Consider the following 16,550-nt stretch of genomic DNA (forward strand, 5'->3'; position numbering starts at 1 on the left):
AGAACTTGTCTATGGTCTTTTCCCCTTGGGGAGCTTACCTTGTAGCAGGAAGAAGAAATTACAAATATGACACAGAACTAAATTACATAGTATAGTGTGGTGTAGAATAGTGTGGTGAAATGTGGGATATATAGGATCATGTAGTGTATTCCTGACAGATGGTAAGGAATTACTAGCAAAGGAGACAGCAAGTGTGTAGGTGCTGAAGTTAGAACACAGAGGTTCTGTTAAAACGAAAAATTCAAGCTAAGCGCAGCAGTGCACACCTTTATCCCAGCAGTCAGGAGGCAGAGGCGGACACGTCTCTGAGTTTGAGGCCAGCCTACTGTACGATGAATTTCAGGATAGCCAGGGCTACACAGACAAATCCTGTCTTGAAAGAAGAGAGAGACTGGGGCGGGGGGGGGGGGAGGGGGGCAGACAGACAGACACAGAGAAGGTCAAGGCTGGTGCGGTCTCTCAGTGGGGGTAAAGGCACTTGTCCTATAGCTAATGGCAGGAGTTGGATCTCTGGAACCCACGTAAAACTGGAAAGACAAAACTGACTGCACAGGTTGTCTGTCCTCCTACCTCCACATGAGCTCCATGGCAAGTTCATAGGATAAAACAGGAAGTTCAGCTCCTTTTTTTTTTTTTTCTTTTCTTTTTTTTCGGAGCTGGGAACCGAACCCAGGGCCTTGCACTTGCTAGGCAAGCGCTCTACCACTGAGCTAAATCCCCAACCCCAGAAGTTCAGCTCCTTATCACACCTCATTTCCTGTTCTCAGCAGCCACACAGTGCTTCTGCAGCAGTCAACAGGGCCACGTTCCTTCCGTTCCAGAAAGTTCCACTGGTTGGTATTTGCGGGATGATGTCACAGGTGAAGGCAGGTACAAGATAGAAGGAGGCCTGTCATTGGACAAGAAGGAAGGATGGGCGGGAGAAAAGTTTGAAGGAGGAGGAGGAGACTGGAACAGAAAGGAGGAAGAGACAGGAGGGAGAGGGAGAGAAGCCGTGCAGGACAATATGGCGGGTGATGTTAAGATTCCACGCTGTACCTTTACAGGTTGTTACAAATGTTTTTAAGGGATGGATGTGTATTGGGCTTTGTATGTGTAGGTGGGCAATTATATCTTATCAATTAGATCAAAGGTTATTGTGCTGTGTGTTCTTTCATGTAGCGATTTAAGTGTAAGAAAGTGTGAGACGGCTGGTCTGGGCCGCCACAGAGTCGGGATGTGTGTTTCTGGCATGGAAACCTGCCTTGGGAACTAGATAGGTAGAGAGGTTGCTGCCAGGCTCAGAGAGAGGCCTTTGGCAGTGTGATATGGGATGGACGGAGCGGGTGAGAGGCTTTGCTGACTGAGAATTAAGATATCCAGCAGAAATCTTGGGGCACTGCAGTGCAGGACCTAGCGGGATAAAAGACGATACTTTTTTTTTTTTTTATAATTTTAAAACAAGGTATTGGTGTAAAAAATATTTTCCCTTTCCTCCTCCTCCTCCTCCTCCTCCTCCTCCTCCTCCTCCTCCTCCTCCTCCTCCTCCTCCTCCTCCTCCTCCTCCTCCTCCTCCTCCTCCTCCTCCTCCTCCTCCTCCTCCTCCTCCTCCTCCTCCTCTTCTTCTTCTTCTTCTTCTTCTTCCCCCACCCACCCCCCCACCCCCGTATGCAGCTTAGGTTGATCTCAAACTAGTAGACAAATGATTTTCCTGCCTCCGGCTCCCAAGTAGAACTGACCAGGGCCTCTGTGCCGGGTTCCCACATACGCCTTTCAGCCTGGGTGGTTGACGATGAGTTACTGGGAAGATGACCTGGAGGTAAGGACTTGAAGGGCTTAGAGGCTCATGGAGGCTGCCGCTGGGATGAGCAAAGAGTCAGAAACGAAACATTTTCAACTATTGTGAGGACTTCAGGTTTTTCCTGGGTAAGATGTAAATGTTGGAGGCTTGAGGGGGGCGGGGAGAGTTCCGTAGCCTGCTTCCCGCCACCCTGGCTGCTGTGATGGAGCCAAACCAAAGTATGCTGCAGTGAAGCGAGGATGAGGTAGGGACCTCTGCTCTCTTCCCAGAGAGAGACAAGGGCGCCCCCTTCTGTTTCCCTGTGACTTCTTCCTTTCTTCCTTGGGCAAGCCTTCTGCCTCAGCCCCCTGGGTGTGGGGATTCCAGAGAGAGCACCGCACCAGTTCCTCACCATCCATAATTTGCACTTCATTCCCTAACCTCGAGATTCTCTTGAGCCTCTGTCTCCAGACCTTTGCAGCACCGTCCTCCCCACCCAGAGAGCGCGGTCTGCCCCAGTCCTGCTCCTAGCACAACTCCTACTTGTTCTCTGAACTGTTCAGGAGTAATGTCCGCCGAAGGTGCCCGTCCTACCTCCCCAGATAGGGCTGGCTGAGGCTACAAAACTTTTCTATTATCCAACAGGCCACGTCTTTTAAAGTATGGAGTATCTGTCTCTCTGCACTTGAAAAGGGGGACATAGCTGAATATTTCCCCACTCAGAACGAGAGAGGACTACTTTAAGCCATTGGGGGAAAAATCAGGATTATTCCCTAATTTGTATATATTGCATGTATTTTCTGTTGCCTGCATTTTTATTTAGCCTAGGCTTTTCTGAAAGTATGTTGATGCTAAGCCACACGACTTTCTCAGTTACTGGAGAATTTGCTTTGAATATATGTTCATTTTGAATTTAATAAACATAATGATTTTATGTCTATGTTTTAGGAGCAACTTTGATCTACTTCATGAGCCCAAGATTTTAGGTAAGCTGTGCCTTATCAATACGGGTAAGATGAAATTATAAAATTAATGTTTTGTACTGTTAGGAAAACTAACATTAAAGATGTTGGACTGTCCCAACATAATGGATGCGAAATACAGGTGTTTGTTCTAAGTGAGACAGGCATAGTGGTGCACACTGATAATCTCAACATTTGGGGGGCAGAGGCAGGAGGATCTCTGAGAGCTTGAGGCCAGCCTGGACTACAGAGTGAGTTCTAGAACAGCCAGTGCTGTTACACAGAAGAAACCTGTCTGGAAAAAAAAAAAGACAACAAAAACAAACAAACAAAGAAAAAGAGAAGAGAGAAACTGTTCAATGACCAACTATAGAATGAATAGAAGAAAAAGTAGGCAATGTAGAAAGAACTCCAGGGAATAAGGGTAAACCAAGCCATCGCTCAGGGACCATTCTCAGCCACCCCATCCACACCCTCGAGGACTAGCTGTGAACCCCAGGGCACCCGTCCTTGCTATCTTTCGTTTCTGGTTTTTCTTTTCTCCAGTGTCTCTGCCGTGGACAATCCTCAGTGGCGTGGTCGGTTAGCCTTTGAAGTTCATGTAGATGGACTCCGCCAGTGTTTATCCTTGCTCCCTCGCTCATGATCATGTTCATGACAATTACATTGTCAGAAGCAGCCCTGAAACACCTCACTACTATGTACATTTCCTGTCTAATGTAGCGTAATCACTTTATCGGCGTTTCCCAAAAGCCCGCTTTGGCTCCATTGGGTTTTAGAATTCATTTATTTTTAATATTTTATTAATTCTTTGAGACCGTCATGGCCCGTGTTTTGCTACTTGCCACCAGATGTCCCCTTAACCCCTCCCAGACCCACCGCCCGCCTCACAGCTGTGTGTCTTCATTTCCGTTAACACCCTCAGTTGACCTCACTTGGCATTTGAACTCTTGTTCATAGATACAAGGAGGCTTGGAATTTGTGTGGTTCTCCAGTGAACCCGGCATTCATCAGTATAAGGGAGTCCCTTTGTCCCTTTGTCTCTGGTGTGCATTTAGTGATGTGGGCTTCATGTTACATCATTACTCATCCAGGTACTTCTGTGTTTTTCCTAGGTTTTTTAGAAATCTTCTTTTCAACTTTAAATAGGATATAATTGTATTTTAAAACCCAGCTCGTCAGTCTTACCCTTTATCTGGAATAATTCGTTCACCCGTTGCTAACCTGGTTTTGTGTGGTCTTTGCACGTCTTTCTTTGCTGTCACTTAGAATTCATCTGTGATTTCCCTGCCTTCTATGCCGGGATATCTTTGACTGTGCTGGAAACTGTGTTTGGAAATCCTGGCTAGAGTACTGGGAAGCCTATCCTAATGGCTTTTCCATTGCAGAGGCCTGTGTTGGGCTCAGGAATTACCTCACACGAATGTCGATCTCAGCCAAATCGTGACAGCTTATTCAACACACATCCCAAGATCAGGGTCACAGCCTAGACTCGAGACTTAAGTCTGGACCTCGAGCATTCCTCAGAGCCATACTTCTCAGAGCCACTAAAAGAAACAACAGGGAGCTCATACTCAGGTGCAGGAAGTGGTTGGCTCTGACTCATGCTATTTGGGCTAGCTAGACAGAACGGTTGTAACTGACCTTTATTATGATTGGCCCTAAGTGGAGCTTATGGCGTGGAATTCCTTAAGATTAACCAACCTCAGAGCGTACAAAGTGTAACAGGTTATGTGGTCATCATGAACCGGCTCTGAGTCAAGCTCTTTTTCTTCGTCAGTGACTGTCGGGCATGGAACAAAATGGCAACAGCTATACTAGCAGGGCAGGCATCAACAGCCTGGAGCTGCCTTCTCTCCATGTGAAGGGGGCCAGCTGTGTGCCTCTGACTTGAGGCTGCTGTTGCTGCTGGGAATGATAAATCTGGTAAGTACGATCACCCCAGGGCTAAGGACAGAGACGTCCTGGACCATGCAGATATGGGACAGCTGACCCTGAGCCCACGTAAGGGTTACTTTGCCTTGCGTTTGCCCTCTTTGCCCTGAGACTGTGGTTCCAAGGATTCTGGGCTCTGTAAAAGTGCTCAGACTGATAGTCTGAGGCAAACAAGGCTCCAGGGCTGGTCCAGCCATTGCTTTTGACCAGCAGCGGTTCTTAGGGTGTCCTTGTGGCATTGGTCTCACGTTCTTCTAGGTGTTTGATAATTTCTCATTTGTTCTTTTATGCTTTTAATTTTAAAAAAATTTTTAAGGTCGCAAGTACATAGCATAAGATCAAGTCACAGTCATTCTCCATAAACATGCTTTTGACATCCTGTTTTTAAAGTTGGCGTGCCCTTTGAGTCAGTTGCGTTGTTCTAGAGTTCATTTTCTTCTACCTGCCTTAGTGATTAAAGATTTGCCTATTCTGCCTTGCGGGGCAGAACTGGATGTTTGCCATGTCTGTGTTCCTAATAGAGCTATGTAAGCGTTTGGCTTGGTGGTGGCTGGCTCTGTGTTAATATTGGGGGTTTTAGTCGGTGGCTGGGTTGACAGGAAACCAAGAAATAAAAGCTTTTCTTTGGGATGCAGATGGTGTGTGGCTGGTTACGACCTCACCAAGCTTCCAGACTTTGAGTCATGAAATAAAATCACAGAACTGTGAGGAGTAGTCCCACTTTGGGTCGCATTCTCGATCTCTACACCTTGAATACATCCGTGTGAGTTAGGCAGTTGGTTACTGTTGTGCTGTGGATCAAACTCAGAGCCCCACAGTCACTGGACTCTGTCACGAGCCACAGACCTAAGCCTTTAAACAAGATTCTAGATTTGGTTGGTTGGTTGGTTGGTTGATTGGTTAGTTAGCCTTTCAAGCTAGGGTTTCTCTGTGTAGTCTTGGCTGTCCTAGAACTTGCTCTATAGGCCGGGCTGGCCTTTAACTCAAAGAGATCCATCTTTCACGTTCTTTAAGTTAGCTGGAACCCGTGTTGTGTTTGTTTTGTTATTTTGTCTTCTTTCCTACATTCCCATTCGTTGTGCTTTCATTCCCTTGCGAAGTTCAGCTCTGGTTTTGCTTGGTCACTTCTGCTTTTACATTTCCTGCACAGGCTCTAGTGCTCGTGGAGCCTGCCTTGAGCCCTGCCTAAGCCTGGGCTGCTGATGAAAACGATGAGCCTGGTGGGCACGAGCACGAGGTCAGACGTACGGGCTCTGCATTAGGTGATGAGCAGCTGTGATCGGCCTCCTAAAGCCAACAGTGAGTACCCGGCCCTGAAGGGTTCCATTTGCAGTTGCCTTGGTCTTCACTCAGAAGGCCTGCCGGGCGCTCCTCGAGTCAGCGTGTGCCTGCAGGAGGGAGATGGAGTGAATCTGACACGGCTGCCTCACCACTGTGTCTCCCCTCTCACACCCGTGCAGTAGAGTTCATGCTATCCACACACCCGGGCGCCTGTCGGGAGTCGTTCTATACCCAGCTGCCTCACCGTGCCCCTTGCCTCAGTGCCCTCCAGGCCCCTAAGTTCTGAATTGGAGCCCAAATCCCACAGAGGATGAGGCAGTGGGACAGCAGAGTCATCTGCAAGGTACAAATTAGCATTGCATCTGGTTGACAGGGGAGAGGAATAAAATGCGTTTGGCTTAGACTTAGCACAGAGCCTTGTCCTCTCAAAGGTCACAGCTCCTTTTACATGTTCCTCAAGCAGTCAGATAAATAAGCGTGTTCTTCCCTGGGCTGGAAGGTCTATTCTTGGCCTCCTGCCGGCCTCCTCTTCCCTCCTCTGGTGGCCTGCTCTACGGTGGTGCTTACCCTAGCAGCACAGCAAACCTGGCTGGCATCGCACTTACCGTCACCACCCACAGGGACTGGATTGTGAGCCTCACGGGGACGTCACAGGCCAGCAGGCTGGTACCAGGGCAGTGACAGTCTTACCAGTGGATGGGCAGAGGAGTAGAAGTGACAAGTCACTGAGGCTACAGGAAAGATAATAACATAGTCTGTAGAAGAAAGGCATTTGGAGCCAAACAGATCTGGGGTCGAATTCAGCTGAAACCTGGACTCTTTTACCAGCTGCATGTCCTAGGGCGAGCGACTTTACCTCTCTGAACTCGACTTTCCTCATCTGTAGCATGGGGTGAATACACAGGCACTCACACTTACACATGTGTCCATGCACACTTGCACACAGGCACTCACACTTACACATGTGTCCATGCACACTTGCACACAGGCACTCACACTTACACATGTGTCCATGCACACTTGCACACAGGCATGCACACTTACACACGTGTCCATGCAGACATTCATTCGCTCTGAGCTTGCTTTGGAAAAGGAAGGGTTTCATGAAATCCAGCTTTCTAGAGTGCTTATCACAGATCCGCACAGAAAGGACGCCCAAGAAGTGACTGTCACTGCTATCACCTACTACACTGGTAGACTGTGGTTCTGGAGGGAAGATTTTCATTTACTGACATTCTGGAGCCATTTTAGACCTAGAAAATAGATTTCTAAACTCTTGCCAGTGATAACCTCCCACATTCCCCACAAAAAAATTATCCTCCAGTGTGACCTTTGATCATCGCTGATGGTGGCGGTAGAAATCAGTGTGCTACGCTCTGACAGCAGGACCACCTGACAGTGGAGTGGTCTGACAGCTTGTCTTTTGCTTCCATTTACAAAGCGAGCGCGGCTCCTGGTGCAGCGTGCCCTAATTGCCCACTTAGCGCTGAAGATTTCAGGCTACCCTATACTTGAGCGGTTGTACTGTGTGTGTGTTGATGGCCAAGACAGAGGAAGCAATTAAGGAGTCTAAAATACGTGCCTTGCAGAGAGGAGCCCTTACCGTGCTTTCTTTAGATGTGGTGGGACTTCAATAGCATCACCCAGAATAAGAAAAGCTGGGTGAGGCTTCAGCATGTCCTCTGCTTGGGGTCAAGAAAACCTTCCTTCTCTTTGTTAACTTACTTTAAAGGACTTCAGGGGTAAATTTTGGCTCAAGTGTATTACAGGTTTGAGAATGAACTTGTGAATCTTTCTTCAATGGCCTGGATTCTGAGTCTTGGCTCCATCACGTTCTTCCTCTGCAGTCCTGAGAAAATAATTTCCCTTCCATGCCTCAGTTTCCTAATTTGTAAAACAGAAGTACCATTGGCTTCTTAGAATTGTGAGGGTTAACTGAAATGAGTGTAGGCATGAGGTCCGGGGCCGTTCTTCTGACAGAGTAAGAATGTTCCTCATTTGCCTCTATGCTCCTGTAACCTTCCCTCTCGCACCACTGTGCTGGCTATAAATCGGTGGCCATCACTGTTATCAGCATTGGGAGGACTGTGGGGTGACCCACTCTTTCTCAGTTTACTAATCCAATCATTCGCATCCACTACCGATGGCCTTGCAGTTGTCATCCAGACTGATAGGGCCACTGTTAATCTGCACACAAACCTGCGGTCCCCATCATTGACCCTGGGGACAAACCCAGGGAACACAGAAGGAAGGCAGCATCCATCCACTGAGTCTCAGTGTTTCGCCCTCCCCCTTGCAGGGATGGTCACAGCAGTGAGGCAGCTGGACCAGGTCATCAGTATATTTGCCCCTGACAGTGAGTCAGGTGATACCATGACGCCTCACGTGCCTGGGCGTGGCTCCATCCTTGGATGGAACTTGGTTTCACTTCTTGCAGAGGTTCTATTTCTTTCCAGAGTTTATGACTAGTTCCCCAATTAGCTGTAAAAATCCCAGCAGCACACAGTGGGGTCCTTCCTAGAGAGGCAGCAAGACACTGTGTACATCCAAGGTAATGCGAATGCAGAGAGAGCTTTCATTCTGTCTACTCTTCCTATGTTACTGTTTCATTCATCCTTTTCCGGTCGTGTGCCTAACCACATCTTAATATTCTTCCTGTGGAGAAAAAACAGTGACTGCAGCTGTGCCAATGGTCATGGAGTTCATATGGCTTGACCACATTGGTGGGGGAAGGGTTGCTTTGTACGGTTAAATGGATTATTATAACTTCAGGGACTCCATTTTGAGAAGGTTCAGGGCAAGCAGCACGCCCATGGGACTACAGGATACAGCCTGCATAGCCTACCCCACCATCTTGGGAGACAAATTACTCCTTCCCATCTTGTTTGTAAACCCTTCCCCCAAAGCCCCTAAACTTAAGAGAGGCAATTGTGTCAAGGAGGATGGGCTACCCTTTGATCAAGATACTGTAGTGTACCCCTGCGGTGCTTGTTTAAATATTAGAAATTCCCTATGTATGTGGGGATGAGCAGGGGTGGGGACGCTGCCAGTGGACATGACGTCACTCTCAAGTAAGAGCCACCTACTGACAATGCTGCTCATCTGCCGAATCGATTCAGTTTCTCTTTATGGGCTGACAATTAGTACTCATCTTTCTCAGTTGTTTTTCAGATAAAGACCACTACATCAATTCTATGAACAAGATGGGAGATCAATATATAGAGGTACATATTTAAATGACGAGTAACAGACAAATGCGTAAGTGATGACTCAATAGGTGGGGTACGCCCCCCCCCGCCTGTCTACCATATGTTGCCTCTGTGAAGGTTCAAGGTCACTTTATTTCATATTCCTGCCTCTCTGCAAAGAATAATTACAGGGCTGACGAGATGGCTCAGCGGTTAAGAACACTGACTGCTCTTCCACAGGTCCTGAGTTCAATTCCCAGCGACCACATGGTGGCTCACAACCATCTGTAATGAGATCTGGTGCCCTCTTCTGGCCTGCAGTCACATATGCAGGCAGAATGCTGTATATAAAATAAATAATCAAAAAAAAAAGAATAATTACAGAAGTAATTTCATCGGGCTACTGTGAGGTTTAAGCAGGGAATCTACACAAAGACTACTTTTGTCCCCTCCCACACAGTAAGGCCAAGGCCGATGGGCTCTGTGTTTCCATTGCTGCTGTTCAGTTATCGTGCTTGTTTCTAGTTGCCCGGCACTATTGTATAATGATCTGCTCCCACCTCTTGTCCCCTATGCCTCACCTTCCTTCACAGTTCTGCTTGGCTCCTCTAGACATTGCAGGATTTGTCTTCCCCGTGCTAAGGACCTCTGAAATAGCTGTGTATTTCTAATCTGCTTCCGCAAGCATCCACTTCTTTACAAAGAGTAGCCAGTGAGTGCCTGTGACAATTTCCAGGAGCTCACGTTCTGAGCATGTGACAATTTCATCTGCGCACTCCCCAAACTAGCCTCTCCTTTCCTCTGTGCCTTAGCTTGGTTCTCTCCTGAGCCCATCTTAAGACAAGACTCTAGGGAGAAAAGTGATCTGTTTACAATGTGATCCAGGCTGAGGCAGAGGGATGAGGGAAGGGAAGTGGGACAGGAAAGGGCAGGGAGATGCCAATAAAGGGAATGGTACATATACGTGACTTTAGGGAGAATGGGGAACCTTTGGAGACTGTAGCATGTACCTCAGGACTTTCCCAGGCCAGGGAGGTGGGGTATTCACCCAGCAACTCCTGTCACTCATTGATCAGCTTTGTTCCCTAGGGTCTTACAGTACCTCTGACATTCCAGCACTTGTGGCAAATCCCACATCCCTGAGGTACACACAGGAACCGTCCAACATAGCAGGGGAGGGAAGCTAGGGGTATGTACACACAGGAACCGTCCACAGAGGAGTCTGCCACAGACAACCGAGGGGTATGGATGTATATCTAGTTGAAGCTTATCTGGATTTTATTTTAGGTGAAACAGAGTTTCGAGAAGCTATGGATGGATTCATCCACAAATCCAGAATCCTGGAAAGACCAAAGGGCCACAATTCTAGCCTTGAAGAATAGCAGGCCACAGCCAAAGTGCCTCTCCGCTACCTGCAAGGCACACATAGCCTGCTGCACACACATGTGGGAGGGATGGGACGAGTACTGCAGACACTCGTGCTGGCTGGCAAGTTTGGCTTCCCTCTACATGACAGCTCTGGGGTTTGACTGCATTGCCCGGGGTATGCTGACAGCCAGGGGTTTGCAGGCTCCCTCCTCAGCATCCACACAGCCCTTTCAGCTGCCTGGCCTAGGGGGAACAAGTCCCTGGACCTGGCTTTGGAAGCATTATGGCTTGGTCACCAGAGGAATCATTTCCAGTTGGCTCTACATAGGGAACCTGACACTCTATGTTTTCTGTTTTTGCTCCCCTTTTGATACGGCTGCCTTTTACCTCCCATTAAGCAAAAGCTCCCCTTCAAACCATGAGCTGCTGAAAGATGACCGGGTGCGTGTTTATACCTTTGGAAGGGACCTAAGCCAACTGAAGGACAAGCCTGTCCTTCCGCAGCAGGACCCTGAGCAGCCTGAGTCTCACATCTCTGTCATCTCGCTCTTCTCGGGTGTGATCCTGGCAAAAACTGGAGAGCAGTGGGTCGCATGGGGTGTGGTGTTCTAGAGGCTGTGGTGTTGGTAAGTGTTCTTAGAAGCATTGGTCTCCCCACTGAGCCACTGTGTGCATTTTCAGCACCATTCATGAAGAACATGCTCTGCGTGAAGGCAGACTTGACGAGTAAAAGCTTGGAGATTTGGGGACGTGGGGGCCCCACAGTTATGCCCTGGAAGGTCAGGCAGGCATGTGCGTGCTGCACAGCATCTACAGGAGTCCTGTGTTTCCACTGAACTGTAGAGCAGGGATGAGGGGAGATGAGAGATGGTAAGGACATGGGGGAGAGGTCAGGGCACCCCTCTCGCAGCTGTTAAGTGCCCTTGCCATCTCACCATGCCTTTCATACCCGTTTGTGTCGGGTCTTTATTAGACTGGAAATAGCTGAACTTTGGTCCTTTGATGTCTGACAGCCCTGTAATGTCACCGTAGGTAGATCAATGGCGATGGTGACAGAAACCAATTAGCAACGCCCTGGCTCTTATGATTGCACCTACAGGTTCCTAGCTGGGAAGAGTCTGGGACATGGGGCCCTGTGAGTGGGACTCCAACGAGGCTGCATCATTTCTTTGCCAAATTCAGAGGTTCCCAAAGTTAAAGTCATCACTGGCAGAGTCCAGTTCAGTCCCTGTCAGGGCAGAAGGGAGGGGACTGGGAAGTGTGGCAGTGTGTGGGAGACGCAAATCAAAGACCCACTTCCCCGTTCCTTTGCACAGACCTTCCCTGGATACCACTTTTTTTCTTCAGGGACTTAACTGAAATGAAATCTTTGCCTTTTAGGGCATTAGAGCATCCCTGTCTCCTCTCTGAGCCCTGGGGGAATGGGACCAGGGGGCTGGGACGTTTCTTGTGGCTTCCATCTTGGATTTCAAGAGCCCCCAGGCTCTCAAAAGCTTAGGAACGCTGAAAGAGAGGAACCGAGTTTTGCAGGCTATGAATGGGCTTGCTATGGAGCCTCGCTCCTCTAATGTAGTGTAGCCTCGTTCCGCTCCACTTCCAAATCCGTTCTTGCTGGGTATGGTGGGGCGTACCTCTAACCCCAGCACTTGGAAGGCAAGGGCAAGACAATTTTTGTGAGTTCAAAGCCAGCCTGATCCAAGATCCAAGACAGGCAGGGTTACCTAGAGACCCTGTCTAAAACAACGAAAGGCCAGCTTTTTCATCCCTAGATTATCTGACCCTCAGGTATCTTGAGCGAGGCACCTGACAAGTGAGTTATGTCTTATTTAACTTCCCTTTAACTCTACCCTTTTATCACGCCAGTGAAGGAAGACTGGCCGGGAAGCATTTATGGAATTCACAGTACATTGCGATAAGTGGTTTAGTTGAAAATGGAAAAAAGAAACATTCTAGCAACTCCTGCCAGCAGGATGGTTGGGCTTAACTGAGGAAAGGGAAGTGCTCGCATCTGGAAAGGCTGAAAAAGCAGAGCCTGCCATCTGGGGGTGCGTTCAGTGCTCACCCCACCCCCACCCCGGGTAGGACATCTCTTACCGCATTCCAGATGAAGATTCCAGAGCTGGCTTGACTCTCTCAGGGACGTTCAGGACCTAGAGCTTCTCTGCCTGATGATGTTAGCATGGCGCCTTGGTCTCCGTTTGCTGATTGCTAGGTGGGACGACGACAGTGGTACTGCCCCATCAGGAAGGTCTTGAGGTTTCTCCTGTAGGCAGGGCTCCCGGGACAGTGTTTGTAAAGCCTTTGCATGTTAACTCCTGTCCTTGGCCACCACCGTCATGACTGGATTTCAGCTGTGACTTTAGTTTTCTCATGACTGCTGTGATACAGCGGTGGAGTATGGGGTGGGCAGCAAGATACAGGGGCCTCTGGGTTTCCCGACTCGTCCCCAGTGCCATCAAGTGTTATTTACACTTGTCCCCATTATGCAGATAACCTTGGCGTTGGTCGGTGCTGTGACATTGGGACCATAGACATTAAGAAACCACTGCCCAGGAGGACGCACAGGCCTCTGATAGTGTCATCAACCTGGGAGCCAGGATCAATGGCCCCCTCACTGGGGGCAACACCACACACAGGGCCCATCTTAGACATTTATCCAATAGGTGTTTCCATGCCAAAACAGAGCAGCTTACGGAACCAGAAAGCCAGGTTGAGCACATTACTTAGCAGCGATAGGTTAACTTGCTTTCTATCGCAGCAATAAAGACCGTGACAAAACACAGCTCAGAGGAGAGGGCTCATCTCTTGGAACAGCTTACAGTCTGTCACCCATGGAAGCCAAGGCAGGAACCTGGAGGCAGGGGCTAGAGCAGTGACCTGTAGGAGCCCTGCCTGCCGGCAGGCTTGCTAGTATAACTTGCTCGATTTGCTTTTTTAAACAACTCAGGACCACCTGACCAGCAAGGCCTTGCACATCCATCCTTAGGAATTTAAAGGCCAATCTAATCCCCAGATGACTCCAACGTATGTCAAGTTGACAAAACCCCCAACCAGTACAAGTGGCTTCCCTTTTTAAAGTCTAAGCATTGTAATTCTTCACACCCTTAATTTAGAGCTAATTCTCAGCGTATAATTAGCCCACACTTTACACTGTACCGCTGCGGCATCTTTCTACTCTTGTGAGCACTTCTCGCTGGGGGCCAGGGTCGGGGAATTAAGCTCTGGACCACAGCCCAGCACTGGGTGATGTCCTTCACCAGCAAGCTTGGGGGTTCAGAGGCCGTGTAATCTAACAAGGATAGCCCAAAGGGGTAGGGAGAACATCGGAGACTGTGACGGTTGCCATAGCAACATGGTTAGGGCAGGCCGGCCTGGTAGCACCTACATGAGCAAGGGTCTGCAAAAGTAGACACAGAAAGCATAGAGTATTATTTCCATGTGATTCTTGAGTCCAGTAGTTGGGATAAAAGCAAACAGGAGATCCCGCAGAGTGCGTTGGAGAAGAATCCAGAAGGTGGTTGTCTGGGAAACCAACCAGGCTAGAAGAAGCTGGAATGTTGGTCTGCAAAGGGGATTGAAGCTGAACACCCGGAGAAGTCGTGCCCACTGAGGGGACTGTGTCATCTCCAGCACAGCTGGTGACTCTGACCCTGTGTGAGCATTGGGCATTCGGTTCCCAGGCTGCTTCTGAAACGTAAGAGAATGTAATCTCCCTACGGAGTTGAAACGGGGGACTATGCAGGCCTTGCAGTGAACCGGGGACATGGAAACACGTGCAGAGTAAACGAACGATGTCTGTGCTGGTGTTTGTTGGGAGGTGAGCCGGAAGGAAACTGTTGTGTGAGAGCCATCTTATTCTCTGAGAAACGATTACAGGCTAGGCACGGCAGTGCCTGCATCCCGGCATGGGTTAACAAAATGTATTTTGTCCCCACCTGTTAATTCTAATACCTGAGAGGCTGAGGCAGGACTGAGTTTGAGACCCTGTCTGAAGACAGCACCAACACTGCCAACTACTGATACCTCAGACTCTGGCTGTGTGGCACGCGATGATTTCATGGGGGATTGTCTGAAATATCTCCATCTCGCAGATAAGAGATTCAAGCAACAGAAAACCGCATTACAGAATGCAACGTTAGTTCATGCCAAAGTCACAACCTTAAGAGACCCTCTGACGTCTCCTCATGTTTATTCTCTCCCTACATGGCTGTCCTGTAGGCCTCTGGTCCTTTGACCTCACTGTGACTCAGAATCTCTGGGAGAACGTTCCGGAAGCAGAACAAGGGACCATGAATGGTGTGCAGTGCTCTCTGGACCGCCTCAGGGACCCCATCCACTTCTTTCTGGTCATGCTGGCCCCGAGGCCACAGCAGTTTGGCATGTCACTTTTCCTCCCCCACGCTGTTTGTGACCCCTGGGCATGGCTCCATTTCCTTTATGCAAGAAGGAGCAAGAGGAAGAAGGCATCTGGGAAAGGCACTTGGATGCTTGTACCTTCGAGATAAGCACCACATCTCAGCTCTCTGGGCAGCTTAGACCATCACCCACCAAGTGTCTCCAGCTGTTTTGCGTATGTCCTGTGGCTTTTCTACAGCTGAGAGCAAATGTGTCACTTTCTGCCAATGATCCTGAGGGCCAAGCGTGACAACTTGAAGGGCACCCATTAACTGAAGTTAGAACGATCTTCCTCTCAACTCCTTCAAGGGACTGGTTTGGATGTTGCCAGTGTCAGGACTGAGGATGTAGCTCAGTAGGCAGAGGCAGGTGGGTCTCTGAACTCCAGGCCAGCCTGGCTGACAGAGTGAGTTCCAGGACAGCCACTCTTGAGATAGCCTCTCTCAAGAAAGAAAAACGTTGGGTGTGGTGGGCTATGCCTGTAAACCCAGCACTTGGGAAACGCGGGTGGGAGGAGTCCTCAGGACTAGGCTTTAGCAGGGGGAAAGGAACTCAGAATTCTTACATTTTAATAGTCACTGGGAGCTTAAACCAATCAGAATATTCTGGCCCATGTTCTAGCCAGCCATGCTGGTCTTGAGTTGAATTTGCCGCTCTTCTGGAAGCATTCTTTAGTTGAGTGTCTTTCATGAAGTGAAGCCATTTGCCGGAGATGAAAACAATCTTTGCCTGGCTTACAAACCTTGGGCCAGGTCACAGATTTTCTGCTCTGGTGGCCAGTGTGGGCGAGCCTCGTTGCAGCAATCAAGCTAAAGGCCAGCTCTGAGGAAGAGTCTGTGTTGTCTGCAGTGAGCACACGGGGAATTCTCATCACCGCTTAGTCAATACCAATGCTAGCTTTTGGAGAACATGAGAAGAAAAGCTGTATATCTCTAGACTAAGATGGTGACTAGCTGGTTTCTAAGGAAGTATTGGGCTATACGAGGTCATCTGGAAATGAAAACAGTACACCTAGACATAGAGACCTCTCAGGGTTCACACTGTGCAGAACCTGTCTGCATGCCAGGAATAGACTGTAACTTCCATACCTAGGCAGGTAGGTGGGGACCAGGTGCCAGCCTGGGCTCATTGACTGGGTTATGTCCCTCGAGAGGAGATAAGGAGTCATCAAGGGGGAGTGAGTCAGGCATGGCGGTGAGGGGAATCCTGCAGCTTTGAATAGCCAGCAATCAGGTTGCCTCTTTATTTATACAGTTTTCACAAACAAAGACAGACTAATGATTAAAAGTACAGACTTTATCTTTTTGTTTCTGGACACGTGTTCGATTTTTCATTCTTGTCTGGGGTCACAAGTTCAGTCCCAATTGGAACAAATTTATTTTTATTATCAGCCCTATAACTCTGATTCAAAGGACCTCTAGAAAGTCTCTGCCAAGGCAAACACATTTATTATATGGCATCCTCTGAGAGCAGGCCGGATTCACAATTTTAAAACACCCCAGACAGAGAATTTCTGCCCCGGTCTTTTTATGAATGGCAAATACTAATGTGTATGCTCCTTTTTTTTTTAAAGATTTATTCATTTATTATATATGAGTACACTGTAGCTGTCTTCAGATACACCAGAAGAGGGCATCGGATCCCATTACAGATGGTTGCGAG

At 48.6% G+C, this 16,550-nt stretch overlaps 1 long non-coding RNA gene across 3 annotated transcripts; it reads left to right on the plus strand.

The window, feature by feature from the left end:
• The first annotated feature begins 473 nt into the window (after positions 1-473).
• LOC102555004 (uncharacterized) lies at positions 474-16,187 on the plus strand. 3 transcript variants are annotated; one of them, XR_010066061.1, is made up of 6 exons: positions 959-1,046; positions 1,654-1,798; positions 2,708-2,745; positions 4,502-4,647; positions 5,807-5,955; positions 9,098-16,187. It is a non-coding gene; the product is annotated as an uncharacterized LOC102555004 (long non-coding RNA). The 3 variants fall into 3 exon arrangements; XR_010066062.1 differs by lacking the exon at positions 959-1,046 and having other exon boundaries at positions 1,655-1,798; positions 9,098-9,161; positions 9,366-16,187; XR_010066063.1 differs by lacking the exon at positions 1,654-1,798 and having other exon boundaries at positions 474-1,046.
• The last annotated feature ends 363 nt before the right edge of the window (positions 16,188-16,550 follow it).

The sequence above is a fragment of the Rattus norvegicus genome, chromosome 4, assembly GCF_036323735.1.
Source record: "Rattus norvegicus strain BN/NHsdMcwi chromosome 4, GRCr8, whole genome shotgun sequence".
NCBI lineage: Eukaryota > Metazoa > Chordata > Mammalia > Rodentia > Muridae > Rattus > Rattus norvegicus.